This window comes from Phoca vitulina, unplaced genomic scaffold (assembly GCF_004348235.1).
Source record: "Phoca vitulina isolate PV1807 unplaced genomic scaffold, GSC_HSeal_1.0 scaffold17, whole genome shotgun sequence".
Taxonomy (NCBI): Eukaryota; Metazoa; Chordata; class Mammalia; order Carnivora; family Phocidae; genus Phoca; species Phoca vitulina.
The window spans coordinates 36291816-36318414 of NW_022589720.1; positions in this window are offsets into that span (position 1 = coordinate 36291816).

Below are 26599 nucleotides of genomic sequence, written 5' to 3' on the forward strand. Positions count from 1 at the left end.
AATAAATATGAATAATATTAGTATTTGAAAAATATGTTTTTGAACCTCATATCATTTTCATTTAACATTTCACACAATTCATATTATTACTGTTAATTAAAAAATATAAGAAGTAGGGCCTCAAACAGGTCACAGTTTGATGGGGATATAGAAAATGGGAGACAAGTACTGAAGAGACTTCATACCTAAGACACTCATCTGACCAGGCAGCATTATTTTTACAGTTGTGTTATGAACTCAGAGAAATAGCACTGATTCTGATCAACGAAGAGTGCTCAGAAAGGGTCAAGTGATTTGCTACACATTTTATAAGAAAATCAACTAGCCAGAGGTCACTGTATAAGAAGGTAGGTGGCAACAGACTGCAAAGTCATAATGTGATTTTGACTTAAATTGGAATTAGGACTTTAGAGGGAAAATGTCCCTAATGGGAGGAAAGTTTTTCCAGCAGAAATTGGACAGAGGGTATGTATATTATGAATCCTTATTCTTTGTGAAGAAGCATTTTTGAAATAAGAGATGGGTATCATAAAACAAATATTTTATATGATGGGTTTATTACTATTATGGATTGAATTATATATTCCTCTTATCTCAGAATATGATCTTATTTGGAAACAAGGTTGTTGCAGATGTAATTAAGATGAGGTCATGCTGGAGTAGGTGGGCCCATAACCCAAAATAACTGGTGTCCCTATAGAGGGTAAGAGACAGACACACAGACTCACAGGGGAGAACAGGATGTGACAACAGAGGTAGAGATAGAGGTGCTGCAGCTGTAAACCCAAGAACACCAAGGATTCCTGGCAACAGCTAGACCCTGGGAAGAGGAGAGGAAGGAGTCTCCTCTACAGATTTCAGAACATGGCTCTGCTGACACCTTGACCTTGGACTTCTAGCTTCCAGTACTGTGATACAATATATTTCTGTTGTTTTAAACCACCAACCCACCCAGTTTGTGGTGTTTTGTTATGGTAGCCTTAAGAAACAAATACACTGTCTATTCCCAGATAGAGGAAAATATAATTTTAAAAGTCTTGCCTAGAGTTTGGGTTCCATCTTGAAATAAAAAAATGGAAACAAAAATGTAGCAATAGGGCACCCAAGGATGAGCGACTACATAAATGAAGAATCCTACAACATTACTACATTATTACATGCAATTGTTAAGCGTCAACCATGTGACACTTTGCGTTATCCCAGATCTTCAAAGTAGTCTACCAGCAATGGAGGGAGTATAGGCCCCCTTTTACAGAGGAGGAGTCAGAGCTTAAAGGAGTTACAGTAGTTGGTGAGACAGAATTCTGTCAGCTGTCAGCCCTTTCTCACTCTTTTTTTTTTTTTTTAAAGATTTTATTTATTTATTTGAGAGAGAGAGAGTGAGCATGAGCAGCAGAGGGGCAGAGAGAGAGGGAGAGAGAATCTCAAGCAAACTCTGTGCTGAGTGTAGAGCCTGATCTGGGGCCTGATCCCATGACCCTGAGATCTGACCTGAGCAGAAATCAAGAGTCCACCGCTTAACCAACTGAGCCACCCAGGTGCACCCCCCTTCTCACTTTTATATGCCTCCCTTCCATTAAACTACAACAGAAAATAACACATGGAAAATTTATGAAACATGGGAAGAATATGTAGCTTTCTATATGTTGGTGATTTTCTAGCACTTCATTTTTTAACACCAAGATCTTCTGCTTCATGTTTTATATATTCCAAGATAAAGAGATTCCACTGATAGAGCCACTAAGCAAGTGTCTCATTGCGCATGACTTGTGTGAGCAGATGCCAACATGAAAAAAAATCACTATGTGATTCTAAAAATAAGAATTAATGAAACAAATCAGATACCATAATTTCTGGAAAGGGTACCCAAATGAATAAAAGTAATTTGCCCATACCCCAAAGAAAGAAAGAAAACAAATACTTGACAGAATTCTTTACTATAATATATCACCTCAGGTAAGAAAATATAAAATGTGTCAAAATCAGAATAAATGAACATAAACAATGAAAAATGGTAGGTTGAGCCTGATTTTTAACACACTTATCAAATAGAAAATCTGGAAATAATTACACCTTAAAACATGAAGGAGAGATAATATGTACTATGACTTTTTGTTATTCAGAGGCTTCTGTTTTGAAGAAAATGGAAAAAAAAAAGAAAGAATTACACGAAAAAATATTCTGTTAAATGATAAGTGGAAAAATCAGGGGAAGTATTTTCGGCCATATACCAGCACCATATATCTGTATCTATGTTTTAGTACTTATCTTTTGTATCTTTTACATTATCTTATATATCTTACATGTATCAATGCTTAATGAAAGGAAGTATTTTTGAAAAAGAACCCTCAATCAGGTAAGAGTCTCCAGCTTTTATGAATAAATTTCCCTATTGTCCATTTTTCAAAATGTCCTATTTATACTGGCCTCATATGGCTAAGTTCTTGACCATAATCCTAGTTGAATTTCATTTTGTGTTGTCCAAGGAAGACATCTTTATCTTTTTGGGTAGGCTAAGGGGAGGTCAAAGGTCAGGCAGCTGGAGAGAGTGGTGGTTAATTTTTCTTGCCTCCAATCCTCTTCATCTCTAGCCACTTCCTTCCTTTGCTGTCTTATCCCAAAGCACACTGCTCACTGTGGCAACTGACATTTTCGGGAACATACTGCAGTGGTATCTGCAAAGCCTATTCGTGTTGAGAAATAGAAAGACTGGGATTCTTACATCAGCTCCATAAGATATTCCTCTGTGAGCCCAAGAATGAAACTGCCATTTCCTGTTCTTATATTATCAACATCGTCTGCAATAGTTTTACACATTATTGTGAAAGAGTATAGTAATTAGGAGGATAAACTTAGGTGCCAGACAGAGCTGGTTTCTGGATTCACTCTTCTCTGCTTACAAGGTGATGCCAGACTGAGTCTCTCTAAGCCCCAGCTTCCTCCAGAGCTTCCTGACCTGGTTCATGAAAGCAAAGGACAGAATGCTTAGGAAGCACTACCCTTAGTGCCCATAGCAAGTGGACAATATCAGCAAACGTTTTCAGTATTATCTGTATCACCCTAGACAAGTGACTTAACTACCCCATATCTCAGCTTCCTTACTTGTAAAAAAGGGATAATTATATATGTTCTGATTAATAGAATTGCTCTAAGGATAAAAGAAGAATATTTCAAAAGTGCTGAGAACAGTCTGGTTGTGTGTGTGTATGTGTGTGTGTGTGTGTTTTAGAGAGGAAGTGTGAGAGCCTGCACGAGTGCCCACCCGAGCGGAGTGGGGGGCAAAGGGAGAGGGAGAATCTTAAGTAGGCTCCAAGTTGAGTGTGGAGCCTGACCTGTGGCTCTTTCTCACGACCCCGAGATCATGACCTGAGCCAAAATCAAGAGTCTGACGCTCAACCAACTGAGCCACGCAGGCGCCCCTTACACATAGTAAGTGGGTAATAAATGTAAGTTGTCATTATGATGATGATGATCATCATCAGTAGTATGAATGTAATCAGCAGCATTATTTATTAATGTGATAATAGTACAGTGAGATTCTAGCTGTGTTCATTTACACCTGGTATACATTAAGTGTGGCTAGCTTTGCATAGTAGTAGTAGTGTAATTTTAGTGAGTAGTCTGTTATATTCTAATTTAATTCACCATGAGACTCTCCAGTGGGTCTCCCTTAAGATGGGAGTTTAAAACAAGTATATACCTTTATTTGAGGAGTAATAATGTCCAAAGTAATAATGTCCAAAGTAATAATGTCCAAAGCAAATTATGATATGGGTCAATTTATCAGGTCATTTACCTTCTTGGTAGCAAGAACATGGTAAAATGGAAGAGCAGTGGGATTCCCAGGGTGGTAGAGCAGGATCTGTAGACAGAATACAAGTTAAAGTTTGAATAGGTTATTATCCATATGACTGAAACTATTGAAGCTCTCTTCTTCCCGTTCTTCCCCTGATGCGAACATGGCTCCAGAAAGGTTTGGGTAGGGAATCAGTAGCAAAATTTGATTTATAGAAAATTTCCTCAGAATGCCACAGGAGGCAATGCTGATGGTAGAATGTCTTCCCTCAGAAAGAATGAAACAAATGGATGCATTCAATTGAATCTTCCGTAATGGGAAAAGAGGTTGTTGATAAGAAATGACTGCCTGATTAGTCTTTGAGTAGTAAAAATGCAATAGAAAGTGTGCATGAAAAGAAAGAATTTGAAAAGTTTAGGCTTATGAAGAAAATGTTATCAGCAAAAAAAGTCACTACATTGTAAAATCATTTGTGAACTAAAATGAAAGATGGGATTGGAAACTTAGCAAGGGGCATATTAAATATTAAAATATCACAATTTGCATTGAATTGTTGATTTTAGTGACGGCAACTAGCACCAAATGTATGTAGGGTCATTAGCAATGTGGTGAATCAAGATTATATAGACAAGAGATATTGAACATTTTAGAGAAAGTACTCCCGTCAGACTTTTTGAGGTTGACTAACCTTAGAAATTCCTTTTTTTTTTGGCACAGGTACAAAATTACCCAGATTGACTTTCTATGTATTCACATTCACCACATAATAAGCAATCAGGAGATAATTAACAGTCCCTGAATTCACTTTAAACTTTACAGACTCAGCTAAAGTAATAACTATTTCCTTTTGGAGGGCTGTGCCTTTTTGGAAAGTGGCTGTAAATGATGTAATATGTAATCAAACTAGTATCATTCTGATCAAATCAGGAATAAGTACCTTTTATGGTTAACATACAGGCAAAAGTAGAGGTGATTCTATTATATTAGAACACCAGGACCAGTCTGAAGCAGAGTCAAATAACGGGTACCTCACCCCAAAAAGAGGGTTTTTAAGACTATCACAGAGCTGGCTGATCCCGAACTGATCTTTTCATCAATTTATACAGTGCCTGAAATTTCTACCATTAAATTCATATTTTTGAGTTGACATCATGTCCAGAAGATAGGATTTGTTTAGCTAGAGATAAGTTAGCTAAATGGGGTAATAAACATCAACACATTTGTTTCTGTTAGTTATCAGATAAATTTGCTGTCAGCTACTATGGAGGGGAGCCAAGAGAGAAAGGGACAAACTGTGTGAAATACCTGGAATAAGAACCTATCTTTGGAGAACTAGGCCACACAGATTATCACACAGGGTAAGAGTGCCCTAGTACTTATTTGCAAGAAGGACGCTAAAGGTTGGGGATGGAAAACCAAATTGGGGGGTGGGGGAGAGGGTGATTGTGCAGGTTCCATGGAAATCATCACTGTATTGACAATTTTGCTTAAACATGGATATTTTATAACATTTTTGAGAAGAGATTTTACTAACAATTAAACTTGTTTTAAAAATTGTTGAAATCTTTTAACATTACCTTAGGGACTCTGAAGACAGTGATATGTCTTGCTGTGTCTAGTATCAAAACATAAAATGTAAGACCCAAGCTTATAAGCCCAGCATTAAATCATTATCATCCTTATTTGTGTGGAAAAAATAAAACCTGATCTCTATGTCACGCCACACCTAAAAGTTAATTGAACATGGATCATAGAGATAAATGTAAAATCCAGAACCATAATGCATTTAGGAGAAGACTTTGGGTAGATAGAGATTTCTTGGGCAGAACACTAAAAGCAACAACTATAAAAGAAAAAAAGTATATAAGTTGGATTTCATCAAAACTAAATGTGCTCATCAAAGGTCACTATGAAGAAAATAGCCAAGCCACATGTTAGGAAAAATATTTGCAGTATATACATGATGAAGGACTTGTGTCCTGAATATGGAAAGTCAACAGCAAAAGTTTGAACAACCCAATACAAAGATAGTAAAATAAACACTTCAAGAATATTAATTATATAAAAGGCCAATAAGCACACAGGAAGGTGCTTAACATTATCAGTTATCAAGGCAATGCAAAATAAAACTATAATGAGATACCATTTCAGACCCATTAGAATGGCTACAACCAAAAAGATTGATAACACTAAAGACTGGCAAGGCCATAGCGCAGCTAAAACTCTCATACATTGCTGGCAGGAGTATTAAATGGTTCAACCATTTTAGACAACTATTTGGTAGTGTATTATAAAGTTAAATATATATCCACCCTATGTCCCAGCAGGTCTACTTCTAGGTACTCACTAAAGAGAAATGAAAACATAAGTCTACAAAAAAACTTGTACAAGAATACTCGCAGCAACTTTATTCATAATAACCAAAAGCTGACAACTCAAATGTCTATTAACATGTCAGAAGATACAAAAAATTGTGGTATCATCACACAGTGGAATATTATACAGCAATGAAAAAGCACTAACTACGGCATCCATCATGAATAAATCTCAAAAGACATTGTGTCAGGTAAACAATGCCAGGCACAGAAGAGTACATAGTCTGTGAATCAATTCATATGAAGTCCAAAATCAGACAAGTGTATGATGACAGAAATTAGAAAGTGGTTGTGTAAATGGGGGGAGGGAGGGAGGAGGTGAGATTAATGGAAAGGGGATTTAAGGGGACTTTGCAGGGTGTGAAATGCTCTACATTTGTTTCGGGTGGTGGTTTCATGGATGTATAGAATTATCAAAATCTTAAAATCTATGCATTTTTTACACATTAATTTTATATATATATATATCAATAAAAATAATTCTCAAATGGATTCTTGTATGTTGAATTCCTACTATATAGCAGACAATGTACTGGTGGCTTCGTAAGTAGAATCTATAAACAAATCTATCAATCCTTATGGGTTAGGCTTCCCCCTACCCCCTTATTTTAACATGTAAGAAATTTAAAACCCTTTAGATTAAACTCCGTGAAACTTATATGGCCAGTAAATGACAGAAATGATATTTAAGCCAAGGTCTGATGCCCAAACCCATGCTTTTCCCAAACTGTCACTTTCATAGTCAATGCTTCTTACAGTTCCTAATAACAAAATAAACAGACTTGGGAATTTGTGGGTGCAATTGAAAAAAAAAATGGAGCTACAGAGAAACAGCTCAAAAACTGTGACCTGATGTCTGAAACTTTGTTTGTAACAACTTATGTGTCATAGAGAGAAGCACAAAAGGATTCTGAGTATAATACGGAACTCATACAACGCACAATGCCTATTACGTAAATGATTTCAATATGAACTATTTTTAAGAAGCTAAGGTATTTAGTGTATGTACCTATTAGAATAAATCACTTTATAATCCTTTCTTTTGATAGAGTTACAACTGTCAAAAATGTTTCAACCAAAAAAAATATATTCTTTTTTCTTCTATTGCTCCTTACTAAAACAGCGTTTTACTGAATAGGAGAAAGAAACTATAGAAACATGGAGAACAAATATGACTTTTAAAAGGTTAGCTTACAGAATGCTGGAGTAAATGATACAGCCAGAGAAGCTTCAGAAGTTATCTCTTCACATATGAGTTTCCCAGGGGACCTGGGTGGCTCAGTTGGTTAAGCTCAGGTCCTGATCTCAGGGTTCTGGGATCAAGCCTAGCGGCTGGCTCCCTGCTCAGCAGGGAGTCTGCCTCTCCCTCTGCCCCTCCCTCCTGCTCGCGCTCTCTCTTTCTCTCAAATAAATAAATAAATAGAATCTTTTCAAAAAATGAGTTTCCCTTGCTCTTTTTCATAGCGCTTAAGTTTTTTCTATTAGAAATTAATTTCTCTTAGGGCTTGATGGTATTTTTTGCTTCTCACAAATATCTTATTGAGATGCAACTACCTCTTAGAAGAGGTGAATCATTACGCTTTATCCATAAAAACATGAGTTTGTGAATAAGGAAGCTGAAAATAGAAGGCAAGTTTTTTAGTGAGAGTAGGAAAGGCTATGCTGTGATAACATATAAATCCTAACTATTCAGTGGTTTTATATAGGATTTATTTCTCGCTCACAAGATTTCTGATGTAAGTCAGGTGACCCTTGAGACACCTTTTTTCAAGGATCCAGATTGCTTCCATGCTTCCATCTGTTTTGCTTTCTCAAAAAGCAGCATCTATGGTTTCTGCCTGAGGACATGGCATGTGTCATCTCCACTTACATCCTGTTGACCAGAACCCAGTCTCACCGTCCACCTTACTACAGAGAAGACTAGGAACTATCTTCCTGTGTGTCCAGGCACAGGAAATGATGCAATGAATGCATGCACACAACGCTGTCTGCCCCATAGCAGAGTTATCATTAGCAGTGAGAGGATACTGAAAGAGAGGTTAGCAAATTTCAAATGTGAATTTAGCCAATTTCAGGAAACATCTAGGATGGCCCACCTTGTATAAACATGTAAAATTTGGAATTTGGAAACTGGAGCCACCTCGTTCCACGAATATATTCTCCCAGTAGGAAACTGTTGACTGCCCTGTTGATTGCTCCATATTGTTAACTCTCAAAACTTATCCTCAGGAAGGTTCTGATGTGTTCTTTTGTACTAAGGCATAGGGATGTCACCATCTGGCACATGATCAAATGGAGTTCTCTGCCTTCTTGACATCCCTAAGAAGTTCACTGTTGAGATTTCATGCCATTCATCCCCTCGAGTAAATGCATTTAAGAGAATGCCACTTATTTTAAATCTGCTTAAAAAAAGAAAGAAAACAAAAGAAAACAAAACATGTGATTTGCAGATTAAGAGTGCTCTATAAATTTCATACTCATACCAGCTACTTTAAAACATGGAGCTGGAGTTCTAGGAGAAAGAGATGTAAAGAAATGATGAAGTAGACTCACTGTGAATAAATTACAATCATTTTATTTAAATATTCTTTATAGGGGGCGCCTGGGTGGCTCAGTTGGTTAAGCGACTGCCTTCGGCTCAGGTCATGATCCTGGAGTCCCAGGATCGAGGCCCGCATTGGGCTCCCTGCTCAGCAGGGAGTCTGCTTCTCCCTCTGACCCTCCCCCCTCTCATGTGCTCTCTCTCTCTCAAATAAATAAATAAATAAAAATCTTTAAAAAAAAATATTCTTTATAGGAAGGGGACTTTCCAAGTCTTCTCATCATGATTTGCAATTCTATGAAATGCACCACTGAGAAGTTGAGATGGAAAATGAAATTCTGTTTCTGTTTGAAAATCATCTTTATAGGTATGATTTTATCACTAAGGAGAAAAATTTAGCAAATATCTCTACTTAGCTCTGAATTTCTTTTCATCAATATAAGGAGATAAAAAAGTAAATTCTTTGTAGAAACTTATTTCAAAAGACTACCATTCTTTTACAGAAAATACTGTTTCACATCATCCTATGTAATAAAAATTGATTGCCACCAGCTCAGTTCAGTACAATGTTTGAGCAATTTCTCCTGACACTGTCACAAATGTTAAAATGTTTAACAAATATTTCATAAATATAATTAAGATGATTATAGTAAGTGATTTCTCATTATATTTCTTTGCAATTTGATATGTGTAGCAAAATGTCAGATGATTCCCGTTACTGTAGAAATCAATTGGCAGGTGATAAATAATTTTTACAAAATGATTGAATCAATGTCAGCCTCCAAGTAAAAAACTCTGTTGGACATATTATGAGTAAACTGACACTGATTGTTTCTGAAGTCATTGCTCTGAGTATAAAGTTTAAATAAATAATGATCTATTGAGGGTTAGAGAAAAAGCTTCACCATAAAAAGGCCAGGTTGGGAGACATTATGAATGGAAACCAAAGCAAACAACAAAAAACACCACCACAACAGCAACGTCCAACTTCTGATTTCTTACCATCATATGCATTTGATTGCCAACTATTTGGTTAAAATAGTCTTTTCCACATGTCAATTAATTGAAAAATTCTGATCACATTGAGTATTTCTTTCAGGACACATGATTTTGATGATTTTGGTCCCCTTTCTCTTTCTTTTTGTCTCGGTGGCCATGAGGCAATAATCTGGAAGAATAGGGAGATGATGAGGCTGAATAGAGCAGCTGTGTGATTGACCATGGCAGTGGTCAGAATCCAGAGGACCGAATCAGCTAACTGGGGTGAGGATTAGCACCCGGGAATCTGCTGATTGATGAGCACCACCTCTTCTCAGCTCCAACACAACATGACACATCCTCCAACCAAGTCATCTGAAATAGGAGATTGTGGAATGAACCTGACTTGAAGTGAGGGTGCTTTCCCGAAGGAAAGAGAAAATTAGAGAGAGAAAAAAAGCCTTGATTATAAGCACTATGATTAGGACCATGATAACCACAGTTCAAGCTGAAGCATAAAAGGCTTTGGGTCCTTTTTTTTTTTTTTTTTAAACACACATCAGTGAACTTGGCAGATGCAGCTTTGACAATCCTTAGAAGTAGTAACCCTTGTTCAGTCTAAATCTAGCCTCCTTATATTCTCGGCAATTTAAAGGTGCTGAGTGATATTTTTTTTAAAAAAAGATATATAGTACATGAAAATAATGCATATATTTCCTAAAGGTTATGGAAAATAATAAAATATATTGGGGGAAATTATATTACAAAATAGTATAAGCTTAAAGTTAAGATAAATGAAGTTTATCTTCTTAAGAAGTTGATGCTTAAAGCACAATTAGGAGACGTTATTATTTCAGGTCACCCCCTGTCCCCCAGAAGTCTTTCTTCCAGCCCTTTCTCTTATTCATGAGTACCATCATTTCATAAATGGAGAATGCTTTTAACTCCAGTTGAAATCAAAACAGTAAACATACAAAAATAGCATTTCTTTTCTAATACTTCTTTCTACTAATTCTTTCCTCCCTGGTCTGAGGTCTCGTATGTGGGGAGCAGGGTAAGGAATGGGCTTTGACTTGAGAGTTAGTTAAGAGAGAGAGAGGAGTCAGCAAAACTAAATTTTCCTTCTGTAATTTTTCTTTACAAGTATATGATTTGGGGTATTATTTTAGAAATGCAAATGAGTGATCTTATAAAGGCCCATTTGAATGTTTTAATACTAAATACATAATTTCTGGATCTGGCCAAATTCTAATCTATGTTGGGAAAAAATTTATAATGTAAAGGAGTAAACTCCTCTAGAGGTTAGGAGAAGTTATGGCGAAAAGAAGGAGTTTTTAGGCAAGGTTTGATACATCTTCAGTGCCATTTTTTTTTTTTTTAAACTTGAGAAATGGAATTCTCTGAAATTGATAATAGAGGAGAAGCTTGTAAATGAACTGTATAAATCATTACTAATGTGACTATTTCTCAATTGTTTCTAAATGAAACTCATAAGTGAGAAGATGGTTCTTATCTTCTTGGGTCAATTCAACAAATATACCAAATTTTCCAGTGATAAGAAGCCATTCCATCTATAAATTGTGCATTCTTCCTTCGAACAAACATATTGAGCGCTGATATGCTGATCTCTAGTAGGCACCAGACCAGGCCTTATGGCAGTGAATGAAAACCCTCCATTTTTGTAATAGAAAATACATATAAACCAAAACAAGCACACTGAATTTTGCTAAAATTGCCAAATTTGCCAAAACACAAGGCTTTCCAATAATGCTCATTTCATTGCTAGAGCGTAAAAAATGGAATAGTTTTAATTTAAATAGATGTTGATATGGTCAATTGATGGAGCTTTTTCAGAGGTACATTTTGATCTATGTATCTAAGTTTTCTGAACTTAAATTGAAAATACCCATACTAAAATGACAATTAGCTTCAAAGTTATCCTCAAATCTATGAAACACTCTTGATATTGACAGGGTTTAGAAAGCCAGTCAATAATTCTACCTCTGAATATTGAAATAAGCTTGTACACATAAAAATGAGTCACTTATTGGGTGTTTAATAAAATTACTTGTTTATTCATCTCAACAGGAGACTAGGGTTGTGGGGCGCCTGGGTGGCTCAGTTGGTTAAGTAGCTGCCTTCAACTCAGGTCATGTTTCCGGGGTCCTGGGATTGAGTCCCACATTGGGCTCCTTGCTCAACAGGGAGCCTGCTTCTTCCCTGCCTGCCATTCCCCCTGCTTGTGCTTGCTCTCTGTCTCTCTCTGTCTCTCTATCTCTCACTCTCTCTGTGTCAAATAAATAAATAAAATCTTAAAAAAAAAAAAGGAGACTAGGGTTGTCATATACCAAAAAGCATAAAGAGGATGGCAAACACAGAAAAAAAAAATGAGGATGAGAGAGTAAGAGTAAAATCATCACGATTTTGAATTCATTTATTTAAAAAACTATCACATGGAGAAAGAAATGGATTAATTTTGTAGTTCACAAAAGCAAGAATAAATTGGTAAGTTACCTAGAGATAGATTAAGCCTAAATACAGGGAAGAATTTTCCATCAAAATTTCCCAAAAGGGGAAAAAAAAAAAAAAAGATGAACTGACTCAGGAGGCTATGATTTCTTTCTCCCTGGGAATATTCAAGGACAGGAAGGAATTCTTTCATTCACTCAACAAATGGTTATTGCCTGCCCTCAGACACTGTGTAGGCACTGAGCATAAAATGATAAGTAAATTGGGATGAACTATTTGCTCTCATGGCACTTTAAATCTAGTGGAGGAGACAGGCACAAACTGAGTAGATGTTCTAACTACCCTAGTAATGAACAAACTGCAGTAGTGGTAAGAGGTGAAGCTAGGTGGGCAGATAATTCATGGGTCTGTCTTAATCTGGAATGTCAAGGGAGGAAGTGATAGTTGCGATCTGTCACTTTCACTTTCTTAGAAGGCTAAGAAAGAGTTAACTATGTACAGAAGAAATAGCAGGAGCAAGCATGGAACATTCAAGAAACTGGAAAAAGCTATTGGGGCAAGGAGAGTGAGGGGGAGCACAGTGTGAAGTGGGAAATGCAATCGGTGGTGAGACTTTGTGTGACCTCACAGACTGTGTTAAGAATTATTCTGTATTTGTTTTTACTTTTTTCTTTTTTTGTCCTAAGAACACTGGGACACTCTTAAATTTTTTTTTCTTTAAAGGGAGTATTATGATCAGATTTGTATTTTGAAAAGATTGGTCTCTTGATGCTGAGGAGAGAATTCACTGGAAGGGAGCAAAAGTAGATATGGGGACTAGATGTGGTTTTTGAATAATATAATCGAGGAGGGAGGTGTTGTCTGCTTGGACTAGGCTGGTGGCACTGGAGATGGAGAGAGGAGGATGGATTTGAAAAATACTTTAGAGGTACATCAGTAGGCTCTGGGGTCGATGTGGGAGGGGTTCAGGGTGACTCTGAAGTGCTTGTGATTCAGGTAGAGGGATTGTTGATGGCATCGGAGGGTAGGGAGAGTGAGAGAAGAGCATGGGTTTTGAGGTGCCTTTACAGGATCAAAGAAGAGATATAAACAGGGATTTGTTTATACTGATCTGGAACTCAGGGGAGTAATGCAGACTTAAGATAAAATTTGTGAATCAAATTATAAGGATTGTAACCGTAGCAGTGGGAATGAATGATACAGTCTGTGGAGTGAAAAGAGAAGAGGACCAAGTCTTGAGAAGCTGCACTGTTTCATGGCTGGGCAAAAAGAGGATAAACTTGCAAAGAAATCCGAGGAAAAGCCGTCAGATATGGGGGAAACCGATTCTTTATGAGAAACCAAGAGAAAAGAATATTTCAAGAAGTGTCAAGAAATCAACAATGTCAAATATGTCTAAGAAGCCAAGACTCAATATTGTCCACTGGTTTTGGTGACATGTAGTCCCTATATGACCTTGCAGAGAGGGAGTAGGGATTCATGTAGGAGAGAAGTTGGATGAGATGAACTCTAAGGCTCCTTTCAGCTGTAAGGGTCTTCAAAATTTTGTCATGGAGAAATACATTTCTAAGTTATTTTATAGTGAAGTTGTTACTTCATCTGCTCCCTCAAAAATGTTTTCTAAATTTGGGACAATAAATATTTATAGGGAAAAAAAAGCACTGCAAATTTGTGTAATTATGTTCGTAACTTTTCAAAGACCATGGTCAAAGTGAAAATATTTGTGTCTTTTCTTTTTGTGTCTCAATAAAAATCTCTTCAGCTAGACTGCCTCCTGACCTTATTCTCCACAGCAATTCACACAGTAGATTACTTGACAATTGTAATCTCAAGGCTGATTTTAAACATCTTCATTTTTTCCTTAACTGGGAAACCAATGGGACATATCAAATTCTAGTCACTGTACTAAATTACAGTTCTTCAGAAGTATAAGATACTTTCCTGGTGGTGAATTTATCTAAAGCTGAGAAAATCCTAATAGCCTTTAGGATGTTGTCAGAGATTGTTTTCTATTGCTAAATGGCAGCCGGGGTCTATTCTTAGCTCTGTAACTGATTCACAGTCTGATTCACAATATGGCTCCCACCATGGTCTGTGCTGTAATTTCCCTGCCTATAAAATGTGTTACTTGCACGGATCTCCCTACAGAGTTCCATGGATGTGGTTATATCAGTGATGGCCAGATACAAATTATTAGAACAATGCAAGTCTTTCTTAAAATGCAATTATCTATAATTCTCTTGTCCAGGCTGCCTTCCTCAGAGTATCACATGGTTGGATTTTAACTGCTGGTTCTATGGGTGCTTCAAATGACTCCCAGAATTTCTGGATCTCCAGCTTAACCAGGTACCCTTATATGTAAATGATTACTCTGTCTTCCCTCCGAGTGATACTTTAATATCATAGCCTGTACTGGCTCCACGAGTAGCAAGCAGACAATGCAGATGCCACCCACTCTTCCTTTTGTCCCATTGCTAGTGGCTCTTTAAGAAACTGGAGCTGAGGTGACAGAGAGGATGACTTCCATGGGTCTCCACTCTTTCTCTGGGGTGCTCCCTGCGATTCCTTCCATCAATGGTACCTTTTCCACCTGAACGTATGCAGATTTTCCTCCCACAACTTCCAGAGGAACCTCTCGACAACTCTCGGTGGCAGGGGCAGCTCTGCTTTTAGTGATTTCTCAAATTAGTAGTCTACTCTCAGAGTCAGCTTCTCTCGGCTGCAAGAATCAATGACCCTGACTCCCGGCGTCTTCCTGCAGCTCTGAACAGTGGGAACTGTTTAAACCTGTAATGTTTACTGCTCTTGGCTCCTGAACAGTAACCATGCTCACTGCCTGTGCAGGGTCTCCAGCATCTCTTGCTCCCTTCTTGGCAATTTGTAGCCAAACCCTTAAGCAGCTGGGTAACTCAGCACCACTCTTGGTCATAGGTCATATCTGCAGGTTATTACAAAAAGGTCCTTCTGGAGCTCTTGAAATGGCTTTGATGGATACATTGTCTCAAAGTAGTCCTTCCAAGTTATTCTTTAAAATCATTCTAGAGGGCACCTGGGTGGTTCAGTTGGTTAAGCGACTGCCTTCGGCTCAGGTCATGATCCTGGAGTCCCGGGACCGAGTCCCACATCAGGCTCCCTGCTCGGCGGGGAGTCTGCTTCTCCCTCTGACCCTCCTCCCTCTCATGCTCTCTGTCTCTCATTCTTTCTCTCTCTCAAATAAATAAAATCTTAAAAAAAAATTTAAAATCATTCTAGAGATAGGGAGAACAAAGTTTTCAACACTTGCTACATAGTCCCTCTTTTGATTTTTCCTTTCTGTAATGTGTATTAGGGCCTTAATTTGCTCAGAGCAAGTTTTTGTAACCATTAATATTTCTTCAAAAGGCAGAGTCCTTACAACTTCTAAGCAGTACCCCAATTCTATAGAGAGGGGATGTGGAAACTGTCTCTTCAAAAGCTTCACAGACCACGTGGTAATAACACACAGCGTGGCTCGGGAATAGTTCTGGGCACCCCACAGTACACGACCCATTAGACGGTATAGCATGTAGCTATGAGCACAAGATTGGACATTAGAATCACCTGTGCTAAAATCGTGCCTTTTCACTTACTGATCATGTCACTCTAGACAAGCGATTTTTCTCTTCCAAGGTCCCAGTAACTTCATCTGTAAAATAAAGATGATAATACCTATTTTATATGGGTATGATTGCCTGACCCATAGTAAGCAGTCCATAAATTTTAATGTAAGTTTTCCCATACTCTTAGATGTACAGAGAAAATAGAATTTTTCTTTTTCTAAAATTGTTCTGATCTCCCTTATGAGCCAAAAAAAAAAAAAAAAAGAACCTAATGAACCAGCCTGGTACCTTTAGTCCATTGCAATTTAGACAGCCACTTTAGATAAAGCTTGGCCTCCTTAGATAAAAATAATCAGTCTCTCAGATTTCCATTCCCCTTTCCCTACAGCCCTCCAGGATGGTATCAGATATATGAAGGTAGGTGAAATGAACTGTGTCCTCATCCCAGTAAGGAAGAAAGTGTCCAGAGATCCATGTGATTTCCTTGTACTTTTCTCTGGTCTCCATGGTGATGACTTTCTGTCCCTGCTGGCATCACATCTCAGGTCCAGGTATCAACCGGTATTTTATTTGATTTCATTATTTCCCCGTGGGACAGTACAAATGACTCAGCCTTCTCTTGGAATTTACTGGTATTTGAACATTTCCCTGCCACCCTCCAAATTACCTGTACTTAAACTTGGGGAAGGGATACCAGGACCTGAATGGCGTCCTCCTCTCTCTTATCTACCAAGATCAGAAAGGACACAGTTCTCCGGTATTCTCTCTAGATCGCATCTTCTTCCTTCAGAGCTTCTGTTTTAGGACTAAAATTTAACAGTGGATTGAATGGTGATATAAAAGTGAGATTTACTTATTGATAAGGGAGCCCAAATTTGGAGGTATTTCAAAATACTGTACCTGTTTCACTCTCCTCTATTAAACTTTGTACCCTTTTTCCATTTCCTACATTAGGATTTCCAAGAATGTGGATGTTAGGTCTCTGAATCAGATCTGTATCTCTGATTATTCCTGGATTCTCCAAATTTGACCAGGGGATCCTGGATATCCAGGAGCAAGTCCTGTCCCTGCTGTGGGAGACCCTACACCTTAGGATCTCGGTACCCCTCCCAGTACTGGGACCATTCCTCTTCCAGCTGCACAATTGCAGAGTCTGAAAGAAATCTGTGGGTTGGGTGTCAGCAATAAAAGAAGTGAGTGACATCTCTGCCTGAAGGCGAAGGAACTGTAATCTGACTCTTAGCTCCTGCCAGGCTTCCCTTTCCTTTTCAGTTTCTGGATGAGAGAGAAGTTGCTGAACTGAGATGATTATCTCAAGACCATATGGTTCTGGCCTTAGTTTCAGAAAGCTATGGGTTTTCTTTTTGGCATTTTTGGCTTGGCTAAGAAGTCTTGTTACATTTTTACTAGTCTTGGTTTTATTTCCCAAGTTTTTACTGGTAGAATTTGGTTTCCCTCTCTTGAGTCAAAGAAGGGGGCTTAACGATAATTTTCATTGCCCCATCTTTTCTTCTTTTAGCTGACTATCTTATCTCTACCTGAGCATTACAATTTTTAGCAGAGCTACTTCTTGATCTCAGGATGACTAATTCCAAAGTGCAGATACATAACAGCAAATATATATATATATTTAAAAGAACAATACTGACAGATGCAATCTTCAGTACTGAGTTTCTCTTCCCTACTCACTCTTGTTGGTTTTTTCCCTATGTTCAAATACATTCATGGAATCAGAAGTTGAACACTGTTGTTTAGTACTTGGAAGAAAGAGCATCTTATTTGTCTTTTTAGTGAAAATTCATTCATCTCTGGAATGGAATTTTGAGAGCTACCTGCTACAGGAATACCCCATTTAGCTCATTTGCAAAAGTCCAACGAGCTCCCTGCCAGAGAAGTTTAACAGAGGTCCTAAAAATTGTAATTAGTAGATACGATGGAGGAGTAAACTTTCATTCCCAGAATATGCCTAATAAAGCCACCAAAAATGATACAGTAGCTTTTTCTCCTCAGTTCTTGATATTTGGGCAGGAATGCAATGGATCTCCCTTTGGTTGGATGAAGGAGATGAAGAATAGAAGAACTTCTTTATTGTGCAATTAACCTTTGGCAACATAGTGACATTTAGACCAAATTAGTGAGAAGGCCACTTGATATCCATGACCTCACTTATTCTACATTTGGGGACCCAATAAAGTATGGCTCTCTCAGCCAAAAGTACCATGGTATATGGAACAACTCTTGGAAGATGGAGTAAAGGAGAGAGATCCAATTTTCTCCCCAATTCCCACCAGCATTTCTAGGGGTAGTTTGTTGGTCAGATGAAACATGTGGATGAGAGTGAATGTACTTTCCAGGAATATAAAAATGCCAGATAATACCTTGACATATTAAACTATATGCTTACCCTGTCAACTGTTTATTTGGAGCTATCCACAGTGATCCAAGGACAAGTATAAACCAAAATAACTAATAAGTAAAATTTAAAATAAAAGGAAAAAATAGTCTATCCAAGTTTTTCTTTCTTTAAAAACAGACTTTTTAATTTTCATTTCAGCAGTTACAGTTCCCTGGGGGAAGAAGTCTCCTTAGCTATTTCTTTACTAAGATATGGATCTCTCATTTACTGCCTGTATGTCACCTGGGGTGGTCTATCTATAGGAGAGTTACCTGGGTCCTGGATATTGTCAGGCCCAGGATACTTTTAGGTCACCTCAATATCAGTGGACATAAGTAGCCCTAATACCCAGTGGGCTGTTATATCTTGCACCATCTGACTGACAGAGAAACCAGCTTCCTTCACATAGAGGATGATTTTTCTTATAGACAAGCAAGACTAGTTGCCTGAAATAATGTCCCAATGCATTACTTCAGAGAAGAATCCAAAGTACTTCAATGATAAATTCTTAAATATTCATGTTTTTAAAAAAATAATGTTCACTATAAGTAAGTGATAATGGAAATATGGCCAAACAAGTAGCAACAAATAACTATGAAGGCCAATTGTTAATATTACTACTATTTGATGTTATAATAAAAGATAGTTGTTTTGATATTTTAAAGATCCAGATGCCAAAAATGTCAGTTTTCCCCCCGATTCTCCCTCCAAAGAATATAAGATGTTGATGTATTGATATTGGTTAAGAAAAATGTTGTATCTGTGAACAGAGAACTTGACTTTTTCAGGCCCATGCATATTAGACCAAAAGAAGATTTTTTTAATGGAAACAAATCTATTTAGTTCAGTTGGTAAGAGATGCAAAGGAATCAGTGTGGAGATCATGTGATTCCAGGCTCCTATGGTTTGGAAAATATTTCAATCAGAAGCAGCTAAAGAACATACGTAACAGTTAAAATGCACCTATAGCCTGGTTGTGGGGGAGAATGTAAGCAAACTGAAATCCATCTTCTATGGACGGCTCTGTACAAAAACAAACGCGTAGTAACACCAAGTCAGCATGCTGGCCTCTCAGTGCAGGCTGGAAGGCAGCCAGGGCCCAGCCTGCTGAGAGAGAAAATTGAAAGGAAAAAATAAAGCAGGTGCACAAGGTGAAGTCCGATCGTGGATATGGAGACTCTTCTGGGCAAGCGAGGGGAAGAAAAGGTCAGGGTTTTGCTTGTGTGGCGCCTTTAGAGCTGGACCTACTGCTGGGGTGTCCTAGTTTCACAAAAGACCTGGTCCTTTTTATGAGGAAAAATTCCCATCTATACAAGTGAATGCAGAGTGTGAGCACTGAGGTGTGCTGTTAGGAAGAGGCATTCTCCAGCAGCCACTGTTTTGTTTTTCACATCTGTCCATGGTAGGATATTTTGATTTCAAAGTCTATTTACTGACCTCTGGGTGAGGATCAATGACTGTCCAAAATTAATAGAGTCAGGGGAAGGTATAGGAAGAAATGGGCATCCTAGCAGAAAGTTTTTCTGGATGAGAGTGCAAAAGAGATACTGTCTCTTGGCCACAGGCTCCAGTACCCAAGTTGATTGTTGGTCAATGGGCTCCTGGTTGAAGAACATAGAAGTCTATTTTGATCTGAAGACTCTCTTTACCAACTCATGATGACCTCTCTCTTTGATAATTCCAACTTGACAGTTCATTCAACTGGTGATTTTTGAGTCCTACTGTGTGCCACAAACCTTGTTAGTATTTCTCAGCCCTTACCATATGTTATATAGTTATTTGTCATTTTTCTGACCATGTCCCATCAAGGGCTACCGAACTGCAAAGCTCGAGGTGACACCACTCGTGTTGTGTTCTATATAAATGACCTTTCTTGGAGTTGTGTTACAGAGAGTTTTCATTATTTTAACCGAGAGGACTGTAAATTTCTTTAGGGCAGAATCAATCTGTGTTGCTTCTTGAAGTTATCTCTAAGGTTTAATAAAAGATAGTGCATGGAGTAGTTGTTCAGTTAATGGAAGCATATTAATACGACAATGATGTTTGTGCTAACTTTATCTCCTCCAAGGAAAGACTCATTTCAAGTATATTCATAGTTGCCCAAGTTGTTTGGTCCCCGAAAATTCAGTAGTAAATGCTCTTTTATGACCATCTTATTCTTATTCCTCAGCTTGAGAATGTGAGCAATTACCATATTTGGGAGAGATTTCACTGACATATCTACTATTTTCAAGGAAAAGAATTGAGTTTAAATCAAACACAGGTAAATGATGTAGCCATAGACTCCCATTGTTTATTTTAGCCAGAGACAAGAAACATCTTTGCTTTTGCCCAACTACTCAAATTGTTTTCATTTCATAAGTAAAATAGAAGCATTAACTTCTTTTTTTATTGTGTTATGTTAATCACCATACATTACATCATTAGTTTTTGATGTAATGTTCCATGATTCATTGTTTGCATATAACACCCAGTGCTCCATGCAGAACGTGCCCTCTTTAATACCCATCACCAGGCTAACCCATCCTCCCACCCCCCCTCCCCTCTAGAACCCTCAGTTTGTTTTTCAGAGTCCATAGTCTCTCATGGTTTGTCTCCCCCTCCGATTCCGCCCCCCATTCTTCCCCTCCTGCTATCTTCTTCTTCTCTTTTTTTTTAACATATAATGTATTATTTGAGAAGCATTAACTTCTTGTTCATCATGTACATGATTACAGTTCTTTCTTTTTATTTTAAAGATTTATTTATTTATTTTAGAGAGAGAGAGCACGCAGGGGACAGAGGGAGAGAGAGAAGCCTAAGCAGACTCCCCGCTCAGCAGGGAGGTTGACTCATTGGGGAGTGGGGCTGAACGGGGTTGGTGGTGAAGGGCCCTAGATGCAGGGCTCCATGTGGGGCTTGGTCCCAGGACCCTGAGATCGTGACCTGAGCTGAAACCCAGAGTCGGATGCTCAACCGACTGAGCCACCCAGGCACACCAGATTACAGTTCTTCCTTTATGCTGTATTACCATCAAGATTGCTAAAACTCACTCAAGGCTCTGAACTAATCTGTGCCCCATTGTTTACCAAGATCACTTGGAAATAAGTTAGCTCTTTTTGTCCCAGGTTCTAAACTAATTTTGTATTCCATTATGGTGTTTTCGTTTTTCTCATATATATAAGACAGTTTCACAACTCATTTTTGGAAACTAAATATAGTATTCACAGATTAAACTTTATGATTTATTTAATTCTAGAGATAAATTTGAACTAGTATAATTGGAAACTGCAAATATAAACAAATGCAAGCAAAAAAGAAATCAGTGAAAGACCCAATTTGCAAATACATATTGCTCAGCAAAGTGTTAGGTCTAAGACTGGGACATAGAAGAAGTTAAACCACAGCTCTTGTGCTCAAAGAACATATAATCTGAAGGTTGATGGAAATAATTATAAATAGTTGAAAACAATATGCTCATATAAAGGCTATATTTTGCATTTAAGATTGTTTTAAGTATGCTAGAAGATCAGTGGAGAATGGATTGAAACTTAAACTGGGGCTTGAAAAAATAGGTTGGAATTGAATTTTCCAAGATATATAACTAGGTACCAGCCTCCTTCTCCGTCATTATTGGAATCACCAAATATTTAATAAGCATTCACATCTGACCAACCCAGAGCCTACACATGTGCGCTGGATGGAAATGTTTTTGCTTAGGCCTCAAATTCAATGCCACTTTTTCCACCTCAGCTTCTCTTCACTCCACTGTAGATTAAGTCTCCATTATAGTTCTTCATTACCCCTGCATCCTTCTTTTGTTGTACTTATCAAATCGGTAATCAAATACTTACTTGGGTAATTACATTTTCATGTTTGTGTCCTTGATAAAAATGAAGGTCCCCAAAGGGTAAGGATCAGGTATATCTAGTTCTTTATCTCATATAGTGCCTAGCACATGGGGAGTACTTGGTGTCTAATATGAATGAATGAATAAATGAATCAATGAATGAATCAATCAATCAAGAATTATAGACACTGAGGGAGCAAAGATGAATACAGCTTGGTATTAATCTTGAAGAACACACAATGTAACAAAGAAGAGCAGGTGCCCATAAAGCAGTTAAGATTTTTATGACCAGATTTTCTAGAAAAGTTTTATAATAAAGAATATTCAATGCAGAGAAGATTTATAGTGTTCCTAACTTGTGAAGATCACTTTGTCCCACAATGTACAATTCAAGCTACCTAATATAAGCCTGAATGGGTACACTAGAAGATCTACTTGCAGGATTTTAAAGAATTATGAGACAAATGCCTTGAGAGAGTAAATGCATTTGAAGCACAATACCTTTAAAATAAATTACAACCTGAAATGGTACTCTAGGGAGAGTGGAGAGATTCAAAATGCTCTTGGTTCTTTGATTTTCCCCCCTCATTCATATGTAATTATTCTTCTCTTTTGTCTTTGGAATTATTGTTTTATGTTTCACATTTCATCTTGTTTATTATATGACAAGATGAATAACTGTCACACAAAATTAACCAGTAATTATATGCGTTTACTATTTTATGAAGTAAAAGAGATGTCAATTAACAGGTTTTAGAACTCTGTAGATTTTATTTTTAGACATATTTTTACTAATATTAATCACTATTGGTAAGTCATCACACTATTCAGTTACGGTGGTTACAACTGTATTGGATGAGAGAAATGATATGTCAGAAGTGCATATATGTGTATATAAATATAAAACAGCAAATATACAAGGTGTCCTTTGTGAAGGCTGAAGAGGAATACAACTAACTCAAGCAAGGGTAAACATTTTAATACAAAATGAATTAGGAAAATTGGTGTTTGCTCTTATTTAAAAGAAATATAAAGGCCGTCGCACACTGATGAGTGATGTTGATGAGGGGGGAGGCTGTGTACATCGTCGGGGGGAGCACAGGAGAAATCTGTATCTTCTTTGAGAGAAAGGGGGAGAGAGAGAGAGAGCACAAGCAGGGGGAGGGGCAGAGGGAGACGGAGAAGCAGACTCCCTGCTGAGCAGGGAACCCGATGCGGGGCTCGATCCCAGGACCCTGGGATCATGACCTGAGCTGAAGGCAGCCGCTTAACGACTGAGCCACCCAGGCATCCCAAAAAATAAGGTCTTAAAAAAAAAGAAAGCTAAGAAGCTGACTGAAATGTTATCCATGATTGTAAAAAGAAATAAAGATTTGCTCAAGGAAGATAATCATACTGGAGAATTTCAATTCACAAAATACTTGATTATTTCTATTACATCATAACGGAAGTGTCCTTGCCTATGGATGAGCTTGATGGTAGGGCCAGTATTGCTGGTACGGGAAATGGAGCTCAATCATTTAATGTTCCCATGTAAGTCTATGTCTGGGCTTTAAGGTCTGAATTAAAGAACAGACTCTTTGTTTGTTTGTTTAGGTGCAAGTAAATGTCTTTCCTCTCTTAGTTCAAATGTATGGGTATATGTAATGTAATATATAACATCATACATTGTTGAATCACTTAAGGATACATTCAACAATAAATTAAATAATATCTAACAATGGCTTTAAAAAGGTTAAATTATTTTTTTTATGTAACAGTACTTTTGGAAGAAGACAACACAAGGTAAGTCTAGCCTTTCAAAGAAGTCATCAAAGAACCAGACTGCTTCTCTCTTTATGCTTTGCCATGGTGTGTGTCTTTCCGTCTCCTAGTTTCAAGATGACTGCCACACTTTTAAGTATCATGTCCATATTCCAGGAAGGAGAAAGCAGGGAGATAAGGGATTTTTCCCCATTAAGCCCTTATTAGAGAAGGGACGCTCTACCTAGGGACTGTTGTCTACATCTTATTGGCTGGAACTGTATGACAAGGTCACCTCCAACTGCAAGATAGGCTTGGAATTTGAAAAATTTACTCTCCAGTCTCTTGGAGAGGAAAACAAAAGAGAGGCGATAGGTATTGGAATGGCTGTTAATTTAACAGAGGCCAATTTAAAAGAATCTACCACAGCTCTACTTAAGAAGTTCTAGCATCTCTTAGAGAGATCCTTATGACACAGATCCATAACAAATGTAGAGAGACGGTAACTGTTCTGGCTACTTGAGCCGTGTAACCAGCTACCCCAAACTTGGTCACAAAAACAGTAACTTCTATATGCTCACGTATTTTGTTGGTCAAAAATTCAGGCAGGGTTCAGTGGGAACAGCTTGTCTCTGCTCCACAGTGTCTGGGGCCTCAGCTAATGTGATGATATAAATGGCCGGGCCAGACTTTGATCATGCAGAGCACTGCAATCATCTGGAGGCTGCTTCACTCAGGTGCCAGGCATCTGGGCTGGGATGATGTGAAGGCTGGGCCCAGGTAGGGGATGGACTAGAACACCTACACATGGCCTACTCATGTGGCTTGAGCTTCGCTCAGCGTGGGAACTGGATTCTGAGAGAGAACATCCCAAGAGCAAGTGTGCCCCAGGCAGAAGCTAATTGGCCTTTTATGACCTAGCCTTGGAAGTCACACAGTGACGTGTAGAAGCAGTCACAAGCCTACCCAGATTCAAGGGCAGGGGACAAGTTCCCCCTCCTCTCAATGAGAGGAGGCCCAAAGAATGGGCAGTCACTTAAAAAATCTGCCGCAGTAACAATGACAGGACTCAATATTGAGCACAATTCTTTAAGAATGGCTTCTCTTCAACTTGCTTTTCCATCTTTTCCATTCCTATTGCCCACTGAGGAAAGATGGTGTCAAATCGATTAGGAGAAAGTCCCTTTTCAGTGTTTCTGAAGGATGATGGGCTGTTTAACCTACTCAGCAAGAGAGAGCCCCCCGAGATGAGGCTGCTGTGGCTGTGTGATTTTGCTGTGGAGTCTGATCAGCCAACATGGCCAGGACGGAGATGCAGCCACGTAATTAAGTAATCCCATCCTCACACGAAACGGCGCTCCTGTCAGGTACCGCAGGGGTTTCCCTGTGTGTGAATTCTCGGAGCATAGAAAATCGTTGTTCTATTTTCCATACAGTTTCGACCATACGACCTGTATTTGTGGGTAGGCAGACACACAGAAGGTGAGATTATCGAAAAGACAGTGAAGTGGGACCAAAGAAGCCTCCTGTTTATCTGAAGTGAAGAGTGGCATGTTTTTACGTTCTTTACGGAACAGGAAAGGTATCACAACAACATTTCTGAGTAAATTAGATCCATGAAGAACAATTTCAGGCATTAGATACCATTTCTGGCTTCAAGGCCCTTATCGTAATATTTGTTGCAGGTAAGTGCAGTGGAATGATTTAATCCTGGCTCTGACTCTCAGTAACTCTGGGACTCTGGGCAAGTTTCCATAGCTCTCTCTCAGCTTCTTTTTCTCATTTCAGGAGATGGAGCGAAAAATGCCCATCTTAAACCGTCACTGTGAGGATTAAATGCGTATTCTTCCCACAGCACTCTTGCCTCCCTGAACTACCCTACCCCTGCCTCTGTCCCTGATTACGGACAGCCTGCAGGTCCCCGAAGGATGTCAGTTCCTTGTGGAGACTGTCTGTGATGACGTCGAAGGCTGGGTCAACCATGTCTCCTATGTACTCCCGAAGAGAGCCCTGGGCTTACCTCTGTCAGAGCTCTTAACATTCAACAATTCATTTCACAAAGTCTAGCTGAAAAATGATAATGTGCCAGGTACTTCATAAGGGTCTGGAAATTCAGCAATGAATAAAGCCAGAATGATCTCTGCCCTTGTGTTTTGTATACTCTAGTGGAACAAAAGAAGACAATAAACAAGCAAGCCCGTAAGAAGAAAAATAATTTCACACAGTGATATGGGCTTATAAGGCAGCAAAGAACACGGGAGGAGTAAGAGACACTTGAGGAGAGATTATGGGCAGATGGAAATATTCTAGTCAAGGACATGACATTTGGGTTGAAATCTAAATATTGAGAAGTAGCCAGCTGTGTAAACTCACCGGGCACTCTTAGGAACACTCTCTGTGTATTAACTCATTTTATTCTCATAGCTTCTTGAGGTAGCTACTCTTCCTATTCCCACTTTACACATGGGGAGACCAAGGTAGAAAGGTGAAGTAACTTACAGAAGATTCAGAGCTTAAAAGTGGTAGAGCTTGGGCGCCTGGGTGGCTCAGTTGGTTAAGCAACTGCCTTCGGCTCAGGTCATGATCCTGGAGTCCCGGAATCGAGTCCCACATCGGGCTCCCTGCTCAGCAGGGGGTCTGCTTCTCCCTGTGCCCTCTTCCCTCTCATGCTCTCTGTCTCTCATTCTCTCTCTCTCAAATAAATAAATAAAAAATCTTTAAAAAAAAAAAAAAGTGGTAGAGCTTGGATTTAAACCCAGACAACCTGCCTTCAGAAGCCCATGCTCTCAGCCACTTTATTATAACTGTCTCTCAAAAAGCATTGGGTATTGCATTGACGTTGACTGTTGACTTGCATGTTTTTTCCTACTAGACCATGAAAAAATTGATGTATA